Source organism: Suncus etruscus, chromosome 7 (genome assembly GCF_024139225.1).
Source record: "Suncus etruscus isolate mSunEtr1 chromosome 7, mSunEtr1.pri.cur, whole genome shotgun sequence".
In the NCBI taxonomy this organism is placed as follows: domain Eukaryota; kingdom Metazoa; phylum Chordata; class Mammalia; order Eulipotyphla; family Soricidae; genus Suncus; species Suncus etruscus.
In genome coordinates, this window is record NC_064854.1 from 69,708,809 (window position 1) to 69,733,659 (window position 24,851).

A 24,851-nucleotide genomic window follows, 5' to 3' on the forward strand; every position below is an offset into this window, starting at 1 on the left:
ATCAATATTGTTTTGCCTCATGTGGTTTCAGTTGCCCTTTCTGTTGTGTCTTTGAGTGTTTGGAAGCAATTTATGTGGCACAAAAACTGTTTTCTTTCAAAAGTTCTTGCATTTGAAATTCAAATCACAACTGTCAGCAGGCTGTTTGCTCCAACTGTGTTTATTCATAAGACCCTTAGCAGAATCCCTAATGGTATGTTACTCAAACCAGAAGGTTTCTTAGTCCAGAGCCCAGAAGTCTCCAAACAAGCTGTTGGGGAGAGGTTTAAAAACTTAATCCTTTTTTTATTTGACAGTTACTATTGAGTTTATTGCCTCAAATTTAGGCTGTACCCTCTCTATCTTCACACCCTTCTAATGGGTTAGCATCTTAATTTTTTGTTTTTATTTTTTATTTTTAGGGCCACACCCACACCCGTGATGCTGAGGGGTTACTCCTGGCTATGCACTCAGAAATTGCCCCTGGCTTTGGGGGACCATATGGAATGCCAGGAATAGAAACTGAGGTCCATCTTAGGTCAGCCGTGTGCAAAGCAAACACCCTACCACTGCGCTATTACTCTGGCCTAGCATCCTAGTTTTTATCTCATCTATTTATGTGCCTGTGTTAGCACTGTCCTGTTAGAACTAAAACTCTGATCCTAGTACCTACATTGGAACTCTCTTCAATCTCTCTATTTCTCTCTTTACATTATTCTTCTTTCAAAAACTGGTAATGTTTTTAAAATGAAAAATACATTATTTCTTATCTAAAATTGTCAAAACTTTTATAAAGTTTGATAATCATGCTTTATATTTGTGATAGTTCTGCAAACTACTTACTCAATGTTAAGACTTTAATATCATTTGTTTGCTCATCTAATAAAACTCTTATCTACTACATTTTTAGGCAATGAATCTTAGGAAAAGATACAGAGTTTTAAATGCAGCTTTTGAATTTAAATACTCAAGGATTGCCAACACTCAGGAATTGGCCAGTTTTATATGAAAGACACCTCAACGCAACAGGTTAAATTTACATTTCTCAAAGTCAGGCAGGCACCTGCAACCTCTCTGTGTTCCACCTACCTATCATGTAAACCAATTTGAACCCCATGTGGCTTTTCCTTCCAAAACTAATTGTATATTTGGTGGAAAGTTTACTCCTTTGAATTTCTTCCATGGTGGACGTTGACAGTGGCTCACCTTCTCTCAGAGCTTCAACCAATACCCACTATCTTAGAGTTTATATGATACCCAATCCATAAACTTGGGAGCACACACATGGGCAGCTACAGTAGCATATTAAGGGAAGATCCTATTAACCCTAGGATATAATGAAATTGGACCCTCATGAGAGGGGGAGCTATGGAAGTACAAAGAGGGACATAATTGTCTCACCAAAGTTGCGAAGTATTACTAAGGCAGAAAATTTTATACTAAAATGTTTTCTCCATTTACTCTTCAGTCTTATGCTCTTATCAGTTAGCCATACTATGTTCTCTGAATTAAATCTAATAAGACCATTCCAGAGACTGATAGAGAAAATAAAAAAGAGCAGAAAATAGGATATGAAATGAAGGATAGAAAGAGAATTTTATAATTCTATTAGCTCTTTTATGATGAAATAGGGGTGGATGCTAATCACCACTAATTATAGAAGATACTTGATTATTATTCAGAAGCTACTAGCCTTATCAAATATGTATGCCAGTGACTTTCTAAGAGCAAGAATATATCAGGAGCAACTATTTGAAAGATTGTGTCATTCTTCCTGACTTTAAATCTATGATCACAATGAGGCAAGCGGTTACAGTTGAAAGAAAACATTTTCAGGAACTAAATGGTTCTTCCTTATTCACTGTACTGTCAACAATATGAATAATTTTTGGTCTCAAAATGATGAGAATGTTATCAGATTCCTCAACACTGAAGGATTGGGGGTAGAGGTTGAGAGGACCATATTTGGACTCAATTGATAAAGCACATGCTTGCTATATATAAGGCCCTGGATTGGATTCTTAGCACTGTATGTACCTCCAGAAAGCATCCCTGAGGCCCCAACACCAACAAGTTAAGTTTTAGTAAAGGTATGATCACTTTCCAAATATAAATCACCAGTTCTACTGAGGGGATACTTGAGGGTAATGAAAATTAAGGGTAGGGGCCGGAGAGATAGCATGGAGGTAAGGCGCTTGCCTTTCATGCAGAAGGTCATCGGTTTGAATTCCGGCATCCCATATGGTCCCCCGTGCCTGCCAGGAGAAATTTCTGAGCATGGAGCCAGGAGTAACCCCTGAGCACTGCCGAGTGTGACCCAAAAACCACAAAAAAAGAAAAGAAAGAAAAGAAAGAAAATTAAGGGTAAATGGGAAGGAAGTAGATTTATTCCAAAAGTGCCCCTGAGAGCTTAGTTTGAAGAGAGTCATGTGAACTGTCTCCCAAGTTTTTTCTTAGAGAAAAAGGTTCTCTGGATTGACTGAATTTCTTTTTCTATGCATGGTAGGATAGTAGATAGTAGGTCTATTTAAGGCAATAGGTGGTATATGCAAAAGTTTTCTCAGCAATGTCATTGCAGAAAGTCACAGTTAATTAGCAATTCTAGAATTTGCTAATACACTTATTTAATCCAGCATCCTTTTTATACCTAGTGACCAGTACTTTTTCTTCTGTGTCAGCCAAGTAACAGAGTAAACTTTTTAAACCTATAGACTGGAAGTAAACCAAGTTTGAATAAAGTTAATCTAGGTCATCTTGCTTCTAGCTACTCTTCCAGTCAGTCAACTAAGCCAATTACAGGCCAATTACAGCCCATATTTCCAGTAAGATGAGAACTCATTTGGTCAAAGGGCTCAGCAGATCACCCTTTATGGGAACTATACCTGACTGTCAGACTCTTACTTTTTATTGTTATCCTTACTCTTCTCCCTCACAGGGGTCATGCCTCCATTACAGTTTAAAGGGATCACTTCCTATATCCCTAATAATTTATAGTGCTAACTTATACTGATCAATAATTTGTGTTGGCTCATATCTTTCAAGAAAGATATGTTATGATAAAACTACATTTATTGGGAAACTACACATTGAAAATTATTAAGATAGATACACCATGATTAGCTAATACCATAACAGAACTGTAAAGGACATTACTACTTTCTAGAACACTTCATTAATAAAATAAAGGTCCTTAGAAATGTCATAAAATTGAAGATCTTGTGGTAAAAATATACTAAATTAAGTAGGTAATTCCTAAATTCTAGTAACTAATTTCCTTGAAAACAGAGAGACTTAGGGGCCGTGAAGGTGGCACTAGAGGTAAGGTGTCTGCCTTGCAAACGCTAGCATAGGACGGATCGATCCCCTGGCGTCCCATATGGTCCCCCCAAGCCAGGAGCGATTTCTGAGTGCATAGCCAGGAGTGACCCCTGAGCGTCAAATGGGTGTGGCCCAACCTCCCCAAAAAACAGAGAGACTTGGTGGGGGGAGGACAAATGAAGACTAAGGTAGTCTAAAGTTATGCAATCCTAAACCAAGAAACTGGTATAGACTTAAAAAGGCACAGAAAGAATCTCTCTAGACAGAATCTCTTTAGAGCTTTTTAAGGGATTCTCTGAACACTCGGTTTTACCTCCAAAATTGTAAAATGATATGTTTCAGTTGATTTAGGCAACCAAATTTCTTTTTTCTAGAAATGTATTACTACAATTCTAAGAACCTAAACTCAAGTAGAAAGAATCTTTGGACCATCACTCAATTAGACTGTATAAACAAAAATAGGAAGTAAGAATTAGGTCGGTTTGTAGGACCCTGTCAGCCAGAGGTCAACTTCTTTCCTCCCAATGTGTTCAGAACCAAGAATCTTCTCCTCAACTGATGACCAGGAAAGAATAGGTCCTAGGCTGATGATCAGAGACACTTTATTCTATTCTCAGGATGCTTATATAGTACCAAAATAACAGGGATAAAGGTAAGTTAGCAGGGCCCCAGACATCAAAGACACCAGGGAGAAGTAAAACAAAAACATTTGGGAATTTGGGCCAGAGCAATAATGCAGCAGCAGAGCATTTGCCTTGCATGGGGCTGTTCCAGGAAAGACTTCTGTTTGATCCCCGGCATCCCATATGTCCCCCAAACAAGGAGAAACTTCTGAGTGATAACCAGGAGTAGCCCCTGAGTGTCACCTAGTGTGGCCCCAAAAATCAAAAATAAATAAAATGAAAGAATAAAAAGTAACATTAGGAAATTAGAAGTGTCTTTCTGCAATGAAATAGCTGAGAACTTTTGTATATACCACCTATTGCCTTACATAGATCTACACACTTGAAATTAGAAGGTGATATTAATAGTTGATAGGTAATTCCTCTTAACCAGAATCCTCTGTGAGGGAGGAAAGATGGCCTGGAACCAAGCATGAGAATAACCACTCACCATGGAGTGCTGGTACCCTTCTTTTTGCAGTCCTTTCTGATCTCTGGAGTGGTGTCCCCAAAGCTTTTGCCTTATGAAGAATACCCAGAGCAGTTTCTCTATGGGGTCACCCAGAACAGTTGGTCTACAAGGTTCTGTCAGCCAGATGGTTTGGGAACAGAATAAGATCAACAGGTAGGAAAAATCACAGATTTAAGACAAATCAAGAAAGATTTTGATGATCCAATGAGAATCCCTATATGCATTTTAGTAGTCTCTGTTTTCTTCTTCAGAGGTAAATTCACCAAAACAAGCAGAATTCTAACCAACAGCTGACTCACTATAGGAGAAAAAATACTGCTGTCTTCTATACATATACAGGTAAAATAAAGGCAAACAGTATCTTTTATTTAGAATATCCACTGAATTGGCACAATTATAAATAGAGAAAAATCTAATTATCATAAAGTTCAGATGGCTGTTATCTCTGGGGGGTGTAATTAGCAGAGATTCAGGACACCTCTTAGAAACAACTGGCAGAGCTCTTTTTCTTTTTATTAATATCTTTATTTAAATACCTTGATTACAAATATGATTGTATTAGGTTTCAGTCATGTAAAGAACACCCCCCCTTCACCAGTGCAACGTAGAAAAATAAAATACTTAAAATGTTCTCCTATGTCAAGTCCCAAACACACATATGCTTAATTATTTGGATTTTATTTACTGTAAGAATACTAGACATGTTATTGTGTAAATATCTCTATATTGACATAATAGTTTTAATATTTTATGTTGCTTTTGAATATAGTTTTAAATTTTTACTTTAGGCATCATAAATAAAAACTATTCAAGAAGGGCCAGACCAATAGCACAACGGTAAAGCATTTGCCTTGCACGCGGCCAGCACAGAACAGGCACTGGTTCAATTCCTGGCATCCCATATGGTCCCCCGAGCCTGCCAGGTGTAACTTCTGAGTGCAGTCAGGAGCAACTCCAGAGCACCATGGGATGTGACTCAAAATCCAAAAAACTAAAAAAATAAATATAAATAAACTATTCAAGAAGTCTCCATGCATAAAATATTCCAGAAACTAAAAGGGTTGCCAAGGTGTCTATATTGACATTTATTAATTTATTCTGCAATTTATAATTAAGAGGGTTAGATCAATGAATATTACAACACAATCTAATACAATATAACATAATACAATACAAAACAATGTTATGAAAAAAGCATAAGGGTTGCTAAGAATGTGCTCGGTCTAGTTTTGGTTGGAAGTTTATTCTTTTCCCTTCCTTTTAAGGGATCCTGAGCAGAAAATCAAATAATAAAGCATTTTTTAAATCAGGGGAAACAATTTCTAATGGAGGGTCTGCAATTTTCCCTGTAGTATAAAAAAAGAGGGAAATGAAAAGAATATCTAATGCAAATAAATACCATTCTTTCTGACTCTTTACAGGAAGTGAAAAGACTTTATAACCTGAATATATTACATTGTTATACTGTTTAAAGGAAGATCTGTTGATATAATGCAGAGAAAAAAGATTTTCACCATTGGACACTTGCTATCCAAAAGTTACGGGCTGCTATGCAGTATAAATAGGTGGGTATCCTTTTAATCTATTGACTAAGGAGCAATTTCAGTAAAGCAACACTCTTGATAAAGCAAGTCATCTATCTGCTTTATGTTGCAGGCATACAATACTACAATCTGTATTATATATGGTTTAAACACATGCTTATTTATGAACATTTTACTAATTACTGCACAATTCCAATGTAAAGCTTACTGCTGTCATGGTGACTATATTAAAAACATCCTTGTTCTTCTTAAAATTTTTCACACTGACACTATTGTTTTATTAATATTAAAGAGGGCAGGTAGTATAATGAGTATTAGCTAATCATGCCAAAGACTATCTTTGGAATATGTCAAGATTAGACTTGGCTTCTATTTTTATATAGCTTGATGTGCACAATAGGCTGATCTGACTATTTTTAAAACTACCTATCAATCCCACTTTGACTAGGAGAAAATTTTCTCCTTTATGTTGCTTTCTTTATCTGAACTAAATAATACTAGAGATTAATATAATTTGAATTTCTGTTTTTGAGAAATTAAAATTATGACAAATGCATATTTTGTTCCATTTCCAGGCTATTGGGTCACCTTTTGTAAAGCTAATGAAATAAATCCTCTGGAAATCCATGTTACTCCTCCTACTTGCTTTTAGGCATTTATTTCAAACTACATTAAATTATTCCTCTTGACATGAAATATATTCTACAATCCCAGATCTTTTTATATTCAAGAATTAAATAGAAAAACATTAAAGCCAGGAAAGGTCTTTGAACATCTAACTTATTTTTCTTTTTTCCAGAAAAGGAGGAAACGCAGAGGAACTAATGCAGTCTTACACTTGTATTTTTAAGGGGGGCGGGGTTGGGGGGCCACACCCAGCGGTGCTCAGGGATTACTCCTGGCTATCTGCTCAGAAATAGCTCCTGGCAGGCACGGAGGACCATATCCCAAAGTCTTCCTGTAGTTGTTTCAATAAGTGCTCAGATCCCAAATAGCCCCTTAGTAACTGCCTGACCTGACTGAAGCTTAATGTTTAATCCAAGTTCATATGTGAGGAGCTACTAAACTAGGGGGAGTAGAAAGAGGTATTGTTGCGAAATTGGGTAAAATTTCTGAGAAAAAAGCATTTCAAATGCATACCTTTAATTTCTCTTGGAATTTCCATTAATAAATACCACTTTTTAAGCAGCAAGTGACTAACAGATGTTGATTCAATAAACAACGTAAAAGGCATTCCTGTGTCTACGAGAGGCAAATTTATACGCATAGTGATGTATCAAACACAATAATATCAACCACCATCTCCTAATGGCTGTCCTAGTTCCCAGAATTTGTGAATATGTTTTATAACAAAACAAAGGGCATTTGCAGATATAATTCCATTGTAAATGGGGATAGAGTACTGTATTATTTAGGTGGATCAATCTAATTGCAAGGGTCCTGGGAAGTAAAAAAGGGAGGTAGAACAAGTGACGAAATATGAGGATTTGACTCTTGTTGTTTTGGGGCAAGCAACCAATGAATAAACATTTTGAGGCTAGAAAGGGGAAGGATTTAGTGGGCCCACAAAAAGGAACAAAGCCTAGTTGATATCTTGTTTAAGCCCAATGATACTGATCCATGGAAGTTTTCTAACATGCAGAACTATAATGAAGTTGTGTTGTTTAAGTTGCAAAATTTGTGTTAGCTTATTATTGTTTGGATAAAATGCTAATATGAAACATGGTGAAAATCAGATCACTTATATAGAGCAATTTTATTTTTCTACAAACCTTATTTCAATCTTACCAGACTATAACTTTGTTTCCAGAAAATTATTTGAATGGTTGCTATATGGTTTTGGTTTTATAACCTACATAATTATTTTCAAAAAATAATGTTATAATGTTAAGTTATGCAAACAGGGCCATGTTCATTAACAAATGAGTAAAAAGAGGACCCTTCAGCCAGTTTGGACCCAAAGAATATGATCATTCAGACCACTAGAACTGTCAATGGCACACCACGGATTTAAGCTACAAATCCCACTCATCAAATACTTTGGGGAAATCACTATTTTCTTTTTCTTTCTTTCTTTCTTTCTTTCTTTCTTTCTTTCTTTCTTTCTTTCTTTCTTTCTTTCTTTCTTTCTTTCTTTCTTTCTTTCTTCTTTCTTTCTTTCTTTTTCTTTCTTCTTCTTTCTTCTTTCTTTCTTTTCTTCTTCTTTCTTTCTTTCTTTCTTTCTTCTTTCTTTCTTTCTTCTTTCTTTCTTTCTTTCTTCTTTCTTTCTTCTTTCTTTTCTTTCTTTCTTTCTTTCTTCTTTCTTTCCTTTCTTCTTCTTTCTTCTTTCTTTCTTCTTTTCTTTCTTCTTTTCTTTCTTTTTTCTTTCTTTTTTCTTTCTTCTTTCTTTCTTTCTTTCTTTTTCTTTCTTTCTTTCTTTCTTTCTCTTTCTTCCTTCCTTCCTTCCTTTTTCTTTCTTTCTTCTTTCTTTCTTTTTTGTTTCTTTTTTCTTTCATTTTTCCCTCTTCTTTCTATACTTTTTTCCCTCTGTCCTTTACTCTTCTTCCTCAACTCAATCCATTGCAAAAAAAGCTTTCTCTGTCAGTTGCTCCTTAGGAAAGATACCTCTATACTTAAGATGCAGTGGACGATACTACATAGGGTAAACATCCTATAGTCCTCATCACCACATTGCTTAGTACTCTAGGTGTGAAACTGTGCTTATCCTATAAAGCTCCAGCCACTATATAATCCTGAAATCTTTATCTAGCAAAGTCCATCCCCATCAGTGATGAAGAGCCTCGTATGTGGGAACCCCTCCAATATCGACAGACTGGCCCAATTCTCTCTAACTTAGTTTTACCGTATTTACTTATTCTTCTTTTCTCTTCTCTCTTATTTTTTATTTTTCCCTCCTTTCTCTCCTAAGCCATATCTTAACCAATTATTTACCTTTTCTTAACTTGATCATATTTTAAGAGCTCAGACCCAGCCTCCAACAACAACCTAAGCGTCAGGCCTCCAACAACAACCTAAGAATAGAACACTAACATCTGTCTTTATGTGGGAATGAGTTTGTAGACAGTAGACTCCTCTCTGATTGCCAAACCTAAATGTAAACAAGCCATGCCTAAATTGTATATTGCCCCTCTTATATATTACCCTTCTTCCCCACTTTAGAAATCCTTCTAGCCTCTCATCCTCTAATCCTGATCCATTATCCTTCCTTATATAACTTTCTTTACCCTCAGTTATTAACCCAGTAGGTACCAGGACCAACCTCCTGCTTCAATAAACCACCACCACGCTCCCAAATTGAAAGGATCCCCTCCCTGCCCCACATCACATACCTTGGCAAGAAATTACAACCAACATACCTGCTGATTTATGCTTCATGGACCTTCTTCTTAACCTCCTAATAATGGAGAGTAATCATGCCACTGACTCAGCTCCAGAAGGATCACAGTCCAAGAATACTTCCCTCATGGTTACAAATAATTTCACAAGCTCAACAATGGTGTGGACTGAAAAGATGCCCTGGACTCCACTCTCCACAAGAATATCTCAACAGTCTCAATAGGGAAGCCTAATATTTCCTTTATGTGTTTAATACCTCTACAATAATACCTTCTAGTATGTTTATTCCCAAAAGTAAGTCAGCCTCATAAATAGTATTTTTCTTTAATGCCTTTTAAATCTATTTTTATTCATTTCTTCTATTATATATCTATATAGATATAGAAATATTTTTTCTCTTTCTCTTTCTCTTCTCTCTTTCTCTCTCCAAACTTGCCTCTTTTGGTTCTGCTTGGTACAAAAACCTACAAGAAAAGTCTTGCCTGGGATAAAAGCTCAGGTCAAAACCAGGCCACAGAGATCGTGCAGACTAACATTCTTACTTCCAACCCACCAGCAACACAATATATCACCATACCCTTTTGCATAGGCACTCTAAATAAAGGGAAATATTGTGCACAAAAACAAGCTCTTATCTATTAAGGATAAGAACCCATATATTTTTTTTAAAAAATGCAGGGCCTCCCACTAAAAGCATGTGTCATGTAGACCCAACTAAGACTCCACGTGATTGGACAGCGACCATCCAATTCAGAACCCCAGATTCCTGACATGGAACTGACACAGGTCCCAGCAACAGCAGCAGGAACCAAACTCCTCCAGGGGAAACTGAATGCCATCCAGGCTCCAACTTGCACCAGTTTAACATGACATCCTGACATGAGAAAACAGCAACAACTTGAACTAAGAGAGGGCTGCCCCATCTCATCACCTAGCGGTAAGATTCAACCAGGAAACATGTCATCCTTTGCCCTAGCCTAAGCAAAAACCAAAATCGCTATCTACAGAAGACTGACTTTGAAAACTATGGTCTGCACAGAACCTATCAAGGGACCAATGAGGAAGTTCTTAGCCTAGGCCTCTGCGTAAGATTTGTTCAAAAACCAAGATCTCTAATTCCAGAGGTCTAACTTTGACAACTGTGACTGAGCAGAACTTCTGGAACTATGCTGAAAGACTATACCCTAGGCTCTGTCTTAGATTCTGAACAAAAACTAAGACCACTAATTACAGAAGGATGATTACAACAACTCTGTGTTTCTTACTGCTTCAGACTTGAAGATAATAATTGTTCATAATGCCCATTTAGTATTCTCTTGATTCCAATGGAACAGAGCTCCTAGAACCGTATAGATAAACGCTCTCCTAGCCTTCACCCTATGACCTACGTAAATAACAAGATCTTCAGCTACAGAGGCGAGATGTCATCACCCACATCTGAGTGAAGTTTTCTAGCATCATAAAAAGACCTTGGGGTGTATAAATGAGTGAACATGGAGCCTGTAGTTGTTCCCATGGCAGTATGCTTCAAAGGCGGAGAAACCTCATATCTCTTAGGCCAAGGGAATTCCCATTGTAATTTCCCCAATATTTACCATGCCTATGCAAAAAAAAAAAAAAAAAAGAAAAGAAAAAAGAAACACAACTCTTTTAAGAAGTTGCTAGTCTGGTTTCTTTTTTTTCCCCTCTTTTTTTCCATAGCTGATGGTTTTGGTTTTTGGTTTATTCTTTGTTTATTCTTTTTGTACTTTTGTTGTTACTCCCTCATTGTTTTTTTGTTTGTTTGTTTGTTTGTTTTGCTACCTTTTTCTTCTTCTTTTTTCTCTTCCTTCTTCTAAATGAATATTTATAACATCTAGTTGGACTCCTCTTAGTATTTCTCTTTATTGTTTGCCTTTCCCACCCCCATGGTACCAAGATCAGATAGCTGAATGTTCATTTGGTGAAAATAAAAACTGATCAGACATGAATACCAAATCAAAGTCAACAACAACAGAAGCGATACCCAATCTACAACAAGCTGTACAAGGGGGAAATCAGTTGCACTAGCATTATGGGAGTAAAGGAGAGAGATGTGGGATGCACAGTGAAAACAGGGGTGGACGGAGGACAACACTGGTGGTGAGAATGCCCCTCATTCATTGTTACTGTGTGCCTCAAATATTACTGTGAAAGAATTGCAATTCACTTCAACCACAATAAAAGAAAAAAGGAGTAATAAGTAAAACTTTAAATAATAAAATGTCTCATACAAAGGGAGATAGTCTCCTATAAAGAAGATATATGAAAATATCATCACTGCTAATGAGATGTGTTAAATGTTGAGAAAATGATACTTTCTAGGAGGTAAAAGCCTAGAAGTAACTGGGTTCAAGGTATCTTAAATTTCTAGAAAGAATTTTCTAGAAGGGCTGAAGCGATAGCTCAATAGTAGGGCATTTGCCTTGCACATGGCTGACCCAGGAAGAACCTGGGTTCCATCTCCAGCATCCCATATGGTCCCCTGAGCCAGGAGCAATTTCTGAGAGCATAGCCAGGAATAACTTCTGAGTGTCATCGATGTGATCCAAAAACAACAGCAACAACAGCAACAGAATTTTCTAGAAATTCAGCTGAATTTATACATTATATTTAATAACTATTGTCAAGGGAGTCCAGACTTCTAGTGGATTATAGGCTGAATTACTTTTATTATTTATTCAGTTTTGAAATATATAATCTAGAAAATAATTTTGTTGATTTAATTTGGGGTGATGCATACTTAGCTCAGTGCTCAGGAGACCATATTGGATACAAAAAATCAAACCCAGGTCTAATTTGTGCAAGACAGGTACCTTATCTGCCATAAATACTATCTCTATGCCTCTGCTAATTTTGTTTTTATTAATAATATATAAAAAAGCATAGCAAAGTAAAATGAATACCAGGAATATTTCCATAGGTAAATGAGATATAAGGAAATAAATTTCAAATGAAATGCCTATTGTTCTATACAATGCTCAAGCAATACGTTAAGAATGATTTCTATGATTTCTAAAAGAAAAATATAGATATAAGCTTGAAGTTATAGAGATAGTTCAAGTAAGAAAATGATAACCATAGGGAGAATTAAAAATTTCAAAAACTGTGTAAACAAGGAGGCATAAACTTGATAAAGAAGAGAGAGGTGACATTAATAATGATGGATGGCATAATATTTTATAAAAGAAATGATAATATTAGAGTTGTGGCTGACAAAAGAAAATGGTTTTGGCAAAATTTTCAATATGGACAAGAATAGAAGAAAGATTATTCTTAGCCATTATGGCATAATGAGCCAAGTATTATAGGATAGATTTTCAGAAAATTACAAAAACTGAAAATAATACCATTGATCCACAAGAGATTTTAATTGAGCAAAAATAGTTTAGAGTCTATACTACAAAAATATTAAGGTATTTCTGTTTTCCAAACATTCTGAAATGTGTTTACAGTCTAACATTCATTATTAAACAGTCAATATCCTGATAGCACATTTATACTTTTATCCATAAAATGAATCAAATGTATAATGAAGAAGACTGTAGCAGAGAGGTTGTAAAATGATTTTTGGTTGTCTATATTTATTGTCTAATGGGCTTAGGAAATTAAGATGTAGCTTAAAGGTTGGCATCTCTAACCTAGTTATGTCTCATCTTTCTCTTTATGCAATAAAAAGGGCTGATTAAGTAGGCTCTGTGTTTCTTACTGCTTCAGACTTGAAGATGATACTTGTTCATAATGCCAAGGTAGTATACTCTTGATTCCAATCTAATGTCTTCACTTTAGGCTTGGTGTGATAACATCATTCCCATGTCCTTTTGCTTCTGTTTACAATGATTTAAAAACTGTTCTCTTTCTTCATGCATTTAAATGTATTTAATCCATGGTGGTTGCCTATTGCATAGTTTACAAATTATGTGTAAGGTGCAGTTAGACACCACTCTTTAAACTAAACTAAAGTTGTTTTCATGTCATATTTGTATTACATAGCATACAATGTTACTTCTTAATGACAAGTAAACATGTTCTTGTTATTTATTATCTTGTAGCAGGCATGATAGAAGGGCTAAAATGGGGTCAAAGGTAGAATTCATTGAGAGTCTCTGTAGAAAAACTTACATTAGTTTCTTCCAAAACTAATTCTTACTATTCATGCTATTACCTGTTTAAGTTTTGGTGGTTTTCTTTGTTATTATTTTGGTTGCTTTTATTTCTGTTTTGTTTTGTTCTTGGTCCTTAAGCAAGCAGGGGGTTTTCCTCTAAATAAATTGAATTAACAAGTGGGAAAGCTTAAGGTTTAGAAATGGGTACTTATGCATCAAAAGAAATCCTTTATTACTCATGCATTTTTGTCAGACCTAAAATTGTTACCCAATATCTTGCCTGTAACCCTGTCCAATTTCATGATCGAGATACAAAATGTTCTTGAAACATTACCCTATCAACAGAAAATCGCCTATCATGTAGCAGGTATGACACCAAAGCTGATAAAGTCACTTAGCATCAAATTAAGAGATGGATCAAAGTAAACAATTATGAAAACAAATGGAGGAACTTTATTTATAACATAAAAGAACACTTAAAAACTAAAACTACCTCATCCCCTGCCATCACCATACCTTAAACGATATTGAGTGGAAGCTCAGTTCCGCTGATGCTGTTAAGGGCTGGAAGCAGAGGATCTAAGAGAAGGGTTTAACCTCATACGGCCTGTAAATGATCCCTCCCCTACCATCACCACTCCTCAACTGCAGCTAAGCAGAAACTCTGTTCCACTGCCACTGTTAAAGTGAACTGGGAGGGAACTCCCCCCATCATGCTACCATCACCCCAATTTGTGGACTCAGTCGCGTGCCTCTCAAAAGTCAATCCTCATCCTGATCAGGAGAGATCAGTTTGATCTCTATGTGCACACTTTGTCCATAATTCTGCTGCCTAACAAACCCTGCTAACACTTCAGTATATACCAGACAGTTCTATGCATATCAGGCCCAACTTCGTTCTCCCTTAGAATATATATGTGTATATATACATATATATATATATATATATATATATATATATATATATATATATATAGTCTCAAAACTAAAAGAACATACCTGTTACAAGTCAGCCCCTGAAGAGGTTGACTGATGGAGGGATGGAGGATGAGGTCTTTCCCCTCCAGCTCGGAGCACGCATCTGCCACCCTGTTCAGCCAGCGATTCTGAGGTGAAGCAGCAGGTAAACAGTTCCCAAACAGTCAGGCTTGTGGAAAAATTAGCTTTATTCGGTGGACAAGACTGAAGTCCCAAGCCTCAGCATCAGTTCCAGCCAAAAGCCCCTCGCCTTCCACAGACCCTTGTTCTTATCCCCCAGAATCAGGTACCACCAATGGTGGAAGCAGAATCAGGTACCAACCTAGGGTGGGGGCAGTATGCCAGGTCAAACCCTAGGGTAGGGCACAATCACCGATCAGGGTAGGGTCAGTAACATAATTATCCCATAAAATGTTTACATACACAACACATACCTAGAATAATAAACCCTAAAATATATCTACATCCAACCACTTCCTACACAAACAAATCACTTTTTAAAAAGCACCCTGAATTCCAGCACCCCAACTGACCCTATGCAAAGAACAATGAGGAAACTAAGGAAGACACCAGCAGCTGTGATTATAGAGAGAAATTCTAACAGATTTCCAATTCCTCCAAAACACATGAAAAAAATAGATGAGGACCTAAAATCAGGAATTGATGTCATAGCAATGGAATTTAAAGAATCACTAACCAAAGAAATTAAGAAACCCCATAGATGAACAATTTATCCTACTCAAAGAACTCTATCAGATAAGAGAGTTCGGGGCCGGTGAGGTGGCGCTAGAGGGAAGTTGTCTGCCTTGCAAGCACTAGCCAAGGAAGGACTGCGGTTCGATCCCCCGGTGTCTTATATGGTCCCCCCAAGTCAGGGGCTATTTCTGAGCGTTTTAGCCAGGAGTAACCCCTGAGCATCAAACAGGTGTGCCCCCCCCCAAAAAAAAAGATGAGAGAGTTAATAGAAATGAAACTAAGGGAACTAAAAACATGCTAGCAAGCCACAGTAACAGAATTATATGCAAAGAAAATCACATAGATAAACTTGAAGACAAAATTCAAGCCAGCAACATCAAAGAAGTCAATAAAGAAACTAGAGACAAAACAATAAAAAAATGTAAGTTACTTAACGAATAAAGACAAAAGAAATAATCTATCACTTATAGAAATACCAGAAAAGGAAAAACAGAGAAAGGGGAAAAACAAGTTGTGAGATAAATAATAATAGAGAATTTTCTCACCCTCTGGAAAGAGGCACCTGTACAAATTCAAGAGGCGAAAATAGTTCTGAATAACATAGACTGTAATAGATCAACACCAAGACATGTAGTAATCCAAATGGTAAAAAGAAAAAATATGAATTCTTTAAAATAATGAGGGAGAAAAATCCTCAAGTACAAAGAAAGGAACATAAAAAATGAAGCAGCTCTCCCATTTGAAACAATTCAGGCAAGAAGACAGTGGAATGACATTTAACCTACTGAATGAGAAAAATCTTCCAACCTACAGTCCACTACTCAGCAAAACTCTCATTTACATGGGAGGAAGGACTAAAAACATTCTCAGACAAAAAAGAACTTTCAATATTTGTGCTAACCAAACAGACTCTAAATGAACTAATCAGAGATCAATTACACAACCCAAATGGCCACATGTAACAAAAAACACAATTAAACAAGACAACAACCTTCTCTGTCAATAATCTCCTTAAATGTCAATGTACTAAACCTCCCCCATTAACTGACATAGAGTAGAGGGTTGTATCAGAAAACAAAAACCAGATATCTGCTGCCTGCAGAAAACACACCTAAAAGATCGTGATAGACCTAGGCATAGAATATAAGGAAGAAAATCAATTATTCAAGCCAATGGAAAATAAAAATAAAGCTCAGATAATTATTCTTAACCAAACCAAATTGCATTCAACCTCATCAAATTGCTCAGAGACAAAGAGGGTCACTGCTTATTGATCAGGGGAACATTAGACCAAAAGTATTAACTCTGATCAACAGTTATACACTAAATGTAGAGCCAGCAAAATATTGTAAGGCTTTTGCTTGCAAATCTAGGGAAACATATGAATGAAAACATGATAGTAGTTGGAGACTTTAACACACCAGTATCACTACTAGAGAGATCCACCAGGAAGAAAACTAGCAAATACATAAGAACCCTAGAAGAACTAGGACTAATGGAATAAAATACAGCCCTCCATCCTCAGAAAACATAATACACATTCTTCTCAAGTGCACATGGAACCTTCTCTAGAATAGACCGTACCTTAGTATATAAATCTAACTTGCAAAAAGTGACAAATATAAGAATTATATCAAGTACCCTATCAGAATAGAGTGCAACAGAAATCTATGGGTCACAGCAAAAGCAGTAATTAGGAGAAAATTCATAGCAATACAGGCTAGGAAAGAGGAAAATGACAAAATAGCTTAAAGAGACACCTAAGGATCAGGAAAATCAGCAGCAAAGAAACACAAACATAGGTAGAAGGTAAGAAATAATAAAAACCAAAGCAGAAATAAAATAACATAGAAACAAAGAAAACAATATAAAGAACTAATGAGACCAGGAACTGGGTTTTAAAAGAATAAACAAGATAGACATAACATTGGCAAGACTCACAAAGAAGGGGATAAAAACAAATAAATAGGATAACAAAGGGCTGGAAGGTCCAGCTCACGACATGAATGAAGCTCACCACAAAGCGTGATGAGTGCAGTTAGAGTAATAACTACACTGAGAACTATCATAACAATGTGATTAAATGAGGGAGTAGAAAACCTGTATAGAGTACAGGTGGGGGGTGGATGTGGAGAGGAGAGATTTGGGACATTGGTGGTGGGCATGTTGCACTGGTAAAGGGGGGGTACTCTTTACATGACTGAAACCTTTTTCTTGCCTGAAATGTTTGTGATCAAAGTGTTTAAATAAAAATATTAATAAAAATAAATAAATTGGATAACAAATGAAAGGGGAGTGTTTACAACAGAACCTCAAAAAATCCAAGATATCATGAGAGCTTATTATATGTAACTGTAATCAGTCAAGTTGGAGAACTCAGAAAAAATATACAGATTCCTAAAATAATTATCATTTCCTGAAAATTAATAAGAAGAAAGTAGAAATAGGAAATAGAAAGTAGAAATAGAAATTAATAGTAGACTTAATAAGAAGGAAATAGGTAAATCACAGCTAAGGAAATTGAAACAGTAATTAAGACTCTCCCCAAGAATAAAAGTTCAGGACCAGATGGTTTTACAGGTGAATTCTATCAAATATTCAGAGAATTACTACTTTATATTCTCAGGTTCATCAAAAACATTGAAAAGACAGGAATCCTCATTAATTCCTTTTATGAGGCTAATATTATGCTCATTCCGAATGCTTAGAAAGATACCACTAAGGAGAAAAAAAAGACAGGTCAATCTTCCTAATAAACATAGATGCAAAAATCCTCAACAAAATCTTAGCAAACTGAAGCCAACAATACATCAAAAAGAATATACACCACGACCAAGTGGGTTTCATCCCTGTGATTCAAAAATGGTTCAACACATGCAAATCAATCAACATTACACACCACATCAACAAAAAGAAAAACAAAAAGCACATGATCATATTAATTGATGCAGAGAAGGCATTCTACAAAATCCAACACTCATTCATGATGAAAACACTCAGCAAAATAGGGTTGGAAGGAACCTTCCTCAAGATAGTTACAGCTATCCATGAAAAGCCCAAAGCTAACGTTATCCTTAATGGCAAAAAACTGAAAGCATTTTCACTAAGGTCACATAATAGGCAAGGCTGTCCACTGTCTTTATTCTTATTTAACATAGTTTTAGAAATTCTAGCAATGGTAATCAGTCAAAAGAAGGGAATCAAAGGAATTCAAATAGATAAAAGGAAGTCTTTATTTGCATATTATATGATAATATACATAAAAAACCTAAAGAATCTACAGAAAAGCTCCTAGAAACAATAAATGGCTGGATACAAAGACAATACACAAAAGACATTATCTTTCTTCTATATAAATAACGAAGCAGAGGAGAAAGATAAAGTAGTCGATCCCTTTTAAAACAGTATCTAAAAATATCAGGTACCTACAAATAATCTAACAAAAGAGGTGAAAGACCTATACCATGAAAACTTCAACACACTTCAGAAAAAAATTGAAGAGGACCTAATGAAATGGAAGAACATCCCATGCTCATGGGTAGGAAGAATCTACATCAGCAAAATGACCGTTTTACCTAAGCTACTATATAGATTCAATGCAACCCCTTTTCAAATTCAGAAATCATTTTTAAGGACTTAGAAAAATCAATTATAAAGTTCATATGAAACCAGAAAAGATATTGTTTAGCCAAATCATATTGAAAAAACAAGAAACTGGGTGGCATTTTTTTACCTAATCTGAAACTTTGCTATAAAGGCATAGTAATCAAAATAGCATGAGAGTGTAACAAAGACAGTCTTAGAGCACTGGATTAGAATAAAATATCCAGTGACATATCCTCAAATATATGGTCAACTAATATTTGACAAAGGTGCCAAGAATTTGAAACGGAACAAAGACAGTCTCTTCAACAAATAATGTTGGAACAACTGGATAATCACCTGTAAGAAGTTAAAGTTTTATCTATATCTCACAGCTTACAAAGAAGTCAACTGAAGGGGCCGGAGAGATAGCATGGAGGTAAGGCGTTTGCCTTCCATGCAGGAGGTCATCGGTTTAAATCCCGGTGCCCCATATAGTCCCCTGTGCCTGCCAGGAGCAATTTCTTAGCTGGAGCCAGGAATAACCCCTGAGCACTGCCGGATGTGACCCAAAAACCACACACACACACACAAAAAAAAAAAGTTAAAAAAAAAGTCAACTGAAAATGAGTTAAAAACCTGGATCAAACCCAAATATATAAAGTTCACTGAAGAAAATATAGCAGAACACTCCAAGACTTATACTTTGAAAATGTCCTTGATGATAGAATGCAAACAGAAAGAACTATAACATCAAACCTAAGTAAATGGACTGCATCAAACTAAAATTTCCTGTATGACAAAAAAAAAAAAAAAACCTGGGATATAACTAGAAGACAGCTAACATAATGGGAAAAAATGTTGTATTCAACACATAAGATAAAGTTTTGATATGTAGGATATACAAAACAATCAGAAAGGTTAGCTCCACAAAAACCAAAAACACCATAGAAAAATGGGGAGAAAAAATGAATAGACAATTCTCTGAGGAAAACCAACAGATGGCCAATAGACACATGAAAACGTGTCCATCATTATTCATCATTAGGGAAATCCAAACCAAGACATCAATGAGGTATCACCTTAAACCAGTGAGGATAGCATACATCAAAAATAATGGGACCAATCTTTGTTGGCAAAGATGCTGTAAGAAAGGAACTCTCATCCACTGCTGGTGGGAATGCTGCCTGGTTCAACCTCATGGAAAAGAGTATGGAGAGTTCTCAGTAAACTCAAAATTGAGCTGCCACAATTGAGATTGCCAGCAATCCCACTCTTTGGTATCAATCTCCAGCATATAAAAACATTTATCCAAAAGTATGTATGCACACCACTATTTATTGCAGCACTCAGTACAATAGGCAAGATTTGGAATCAACCTATATGTCCCACAATAGATGAGTGGATCATGAAGATGTAGTACATATACACAATGAAATAGTACATAGCAGTAAGAAATGATACAATCTGTTGATACCCTTCAACAGATGAATGGCTAAAGAAACTGTGGTACATATACACAATGGAATATTCTGCAGCTGTCAGGAAAGATGAAGTCATGAAATTTTCCTATACATGTATGTACATGGAATCTATTATGCTGAGTGAAATAAGTCAGAGAGAGAGATAGACACAGAGTAGTCACACTCATCTATGGTTTTTAAGAAAAATTAAAGACATTACTGTAATAAGTCTTAGAGACAATAGAGTTAAGGGCTGGAAGGACCAGCTCATAATTTGAAGCTCATCACAGAGTGATAAACGCTGTTAGGAAAATAACTACACTAACAACTAGCATGGCATTGTTAAAGAATGAGAGAAGTAGAATGTCTGTCACAAATACAGGCAGGGGCGGGGGAGGAATGAGGGCATGGTGTTGGGAATGTTGCACTGGTGAAGGGGGGTATTCTGTTTATGACTGAAACCCAACTACGAACATACTTGTAATCATAGTGCTTAAATAAAGATTTATATAAGGGGAAAAACAAACAAACAAATACAAAAACCCCAATCTTAAAAAAAAAGATACAATTATGCAATTTGCAGCAACAAGAATGGAACTAGAAAATATGTTTCTAAAATAAGTAAGCAGAAGAAAAAAGATAAATTTAGAATGATATTACAATTACCTCAGGAAGAAACACAATGGTCTAATGGTAGATATCTGAACATCGTAGGTGCCAAAGTATAGAAAGGAGAAGTGATCAAATCAAGTGGAAGAGGAGAAACACAAAGACATCAGAAAACTGCAACATAGCAAGACTCTGGAAACAACCAAGATGCCCTTCAACAGACGAATGGCTAAAGAAACTGTGGTACATATACACAATGGAATATTATGCAGCTGTCAGGAGAGATGAAGTCATGAAATTTTCCTATACATGGATGTACACGGAATCTATTATGCTGAGTGAAATAAGTCAGAGAGAGAGAGAAAAACGCAGAATGGTCTCACTCATCTATGGGTTTTAAGAAAAATGAAAGACACCCTTGCAATAATAATTTTCAGACACAAAAGAGAAAAGAGCTGGAAGTTCCAGCTCACCACAGGAAGCTCACCACAAAGAGTGATGAGTTTAGTTAGAGAAATAACTACATTTTGAACTGTCCTAATAACGAGAATGTATGAGGAAAATGGAGAGCCTGTCTAGAGTACAGGCGGGGGTTGGGTGGGGAGGAGGGAGACTTGGGACATTGGTGATGGGAATGTTGCACTGGTGATGGGTGGTGTTCTTTACATGACTGAAACCCAAACACAATCATGTATGTAATCAAGGTGTTTAAATAAATTTAAAAAAATGAAAAAAAAAAGAAAACTGCAACAGAAACAGCAGTTTAGATCAAACAGGTGTTCAATCAGTCTCACACTACAAAGGCCAACAATAATGTTCTAATATTTTTATCCATGGTATTAGGTGCAGAACATGATTGGAAGTCAGGCTGCAGTGCTTACTACTATTAGTGTGTTTCAATAGCTTGATTTTATTATGTGTAAAATAACTCTTCAACTTCCTTATCCACAGAGGTTCTAGGACAGAGGTGGTGAACAAGATTTTCACCCTCACTCAAAATGGCAAAATGCAATATGTGTTTAATATATTATTGTTAAAATTGTATGCTTTTGTGTGAGTGTTTGTTTTGACAGGTCACTGCGTGGTATGGCTCTCTGACTCTCACAGTTTAAAATTTTGGCTCTTTATGTCGAGCTTGTTCTCCACCTCAGCTCTAGGAGATATAGGTTGGACACCATAATTTTGAAATTTGGTGCTCTATCATTTTAGACTCCTTATACAGTGCTCTTTATAAAAAAATTCTCTATAAAATACTCTAATTACCCATTTTCTCCTAATTATGTCTCCTACTATGACCTAAAGCTTATGACCATTGAGACCACTAAAATAGATAACTGCATACTAATTATGCAGTGATGTTACAGAACCCACTTATGTTACAGAACCCACTCATTGAGTATGTTTTTGCAAATTACTATTATCCCTTTCCTTTTTATTCTTTTCCTTTTTTCCTTCTCTTCTTTCATCTTCGTTTTCATTTTAAGCTATGGTACTATTCTATTATAATGTCTTTATTGTCAGTTTTTTTCCAGGAAAGGTACCCCAATGCACAAGACATGGTGAATGATACTACATAAGGTAGACTCCTCTTATAGTGCTAACTACCATATTGCTTAGTACTCTATGTTTGAAAATTATTTTTACCTTAACTTGCTCCATGCACAATCTAACCCTGAAAGCTTCATTAGCAAACTGTCATCCATGAATTGCCAAAAAATTAGAAAACAATTTTTCTCCAAGGTACCGACCCAATTTATTTTTTTCTGTTTTTATTTTTTTTCTTCTTCATTTTTTCTCTCCTAGGATATTTTTATTTTATTTTATTTTATTTTTGTAGTTTTTGGGTCACACCTGGCAGTGCTCAGGGGTTATTCCTGGCTTCACGCAAACCATATGGGACGTCAGGATTCGAACTGATGACCTCCTGCATGAAAGGCAAACACCGTACCTCCATGCTATCTCTCTGTCCCCTATTTTATTTTTCTTAATTAAATTATTTCTTAAGCACTGTAGCCCATCTCATAAGAAACACTATCCAACTACAACCTATAAATAAATCTCTAATATTTGTCTATAAATGGGCATTTGTATGCAGTGGACTTCACTATGTTTGCCTAATCTACACTGTAAATAAACCATGCCTATATTGTATATAGCCCCTCTTCTATATTATCCCTCCTATATCCCCAGCTCCCAAAGTGAAAGAACACCCTCAACCACCACTCCTGCTGATTCGTTTTATGCTGCCATCTCTCTCTCTCTCTCTCTCTCTCTCTCTCTCTCTCTCTCTCTCTCTCTCTCTCTCTCTCTCTCTCACACACACACACACACACACACACAAACACTCTCACACACACATGGTCTGATGGATGCTACCAGATTCAGCTCCAGATGAACACCCAGCTCAAGGACATTACTCAATCCCTTAAAGCTGTAAACCATTGTGCCCAGAATCTCATTCCCAACCACCAAGACCATCTCAAAAAACTTAAAGGAAATTTCTATATTTTTCTATATATGTTTAATTTCTTAACAGTTATACCACTTAGAGTGTCTATTTTCAAATGTAAAGGTAGCTTCCCTCATACATTTTATAAGATGTTCTTCATTTATTTACTTAGCTTTGCTTGTTTCAGTTCTGTTTAATACAAATTCCAGAAGAAAAGTGCTTGGGATAAAGCTCAGGTCAAAACCAGGGCACACAGATTGTATAACATGACATTTTTACCCCCTAATGCACCCACAATATAATATGGCACTATTCATTTTTGCATAGGCACATAGGAAATCTTATGAATAGAAACAAGCTCTTATCTTCTAGGGATAAGAACCCATAAAGTTTATAGGGCGTTTGCCTTGCAAAGCCGACCCAGGACCAACAGTGGTTTAAATACTGGCATCCCATATGGTCCTTTATGCCTGCCAAGAGTAATTTCTTTTCTTTTTTTTATTTAAACACCTTGATTACATACATGATTGTGTTTGGGTTTCAGTCATGTAAAGAACACCACCCATCACTACTGCAACATTCCCATCACCAATGTCCCAAGTCTCCCTCCTCCCCACCCGACCCCCGCCTGTACTCTAAACAGGCTCTCCATTTCCCTCATACATTCTCATTATTAGAAAGTTCAAAATGTAGTTATTTCTCTAACTATACTCATCACTCTTTGTGGTGAGATTCCTGTGGTGAGCTGGAACTTCCAGCTCTTTTCCCTTTTGTGTCTGAAAATTATTATTGCAAGAATGTCTTTCATTTTTCTTAAAACCCATAGATGAGTGAGACCATTCTGAGTTTTTCTCTCTCTCTGACTTATTTCACTCAGCATAATAGATTCCGTGTACATCCATGTATAGGAAAATTTCATGACTTCATCTCTCCTGACAGCTGCATAATATTCCATTGTGTATATGTACCACAGTTTCTTTAGCCATTCGTCTGTTGAAGGGCATCTTGGTTGTTTCCAGAGTCTTACTATGGTAAATAGTGCTGCAATGAATATAGGTGTAAGGAAGGGCTTTTTGTATTGTATTTTTGTGTTCCTATGGTATATTCCTAGGAGTGGTATAGCTGGATCATATGGGAGCTCGATTTCAAGTTTTTGGAGGAATCTCCATATCGCTTTCCATAAAGGTTGAACTAGACGGTATTCCCACCAGCAGTGGATAAGAGTTCCTTTCTCTCCACATCCCCACCAACACTGTTTATTCTCATTCCTTGTGATGTGTGTCATTCTCTGTGGTGTGAGGTGGTATCTCATCATTGTTTTGATTTGCATCTCCCTGATGATTAGTGATGTGGAGCACTTTTTTATGTGTCTATTGGCCATTTGTATCTCTTCTTTGTCAAAGTGTCTGTTCATTTCTTCTCCACATTTTTTGAGGAGATTAGATGTCTTTTTCTTGTAAAGTTCTGTCAGAGCCTTGTATATTTTGGAGATTAGCCCCTTATCTGATGGGTATTGGGTGAATAGTTTCTCCCACTCAGTGGGGGGCTCTTGTATCCTGGGCACTATTTCCTTTGAGGTTCAGAAGCTTCTCAGCTTAATATATTCCCATCTGTTAATCTCTGCTTTCACTTGCTTGGA

At 36.3% G+C, this 24,851-nt stretch overlaps 1 long non-coding RNA gene across 1 annotated transcript in view; it reads right to left on the reverse strand.

Moving 5' to 3' along the window:
- Positions 1-24,851, reverse strand: part of LOC126013826 (uncharacterized) — a 518,013-nt gene that overhangs the window by 492,269 nt on the left and 893 nt on the right. The window lies entirely within an intron of this gene.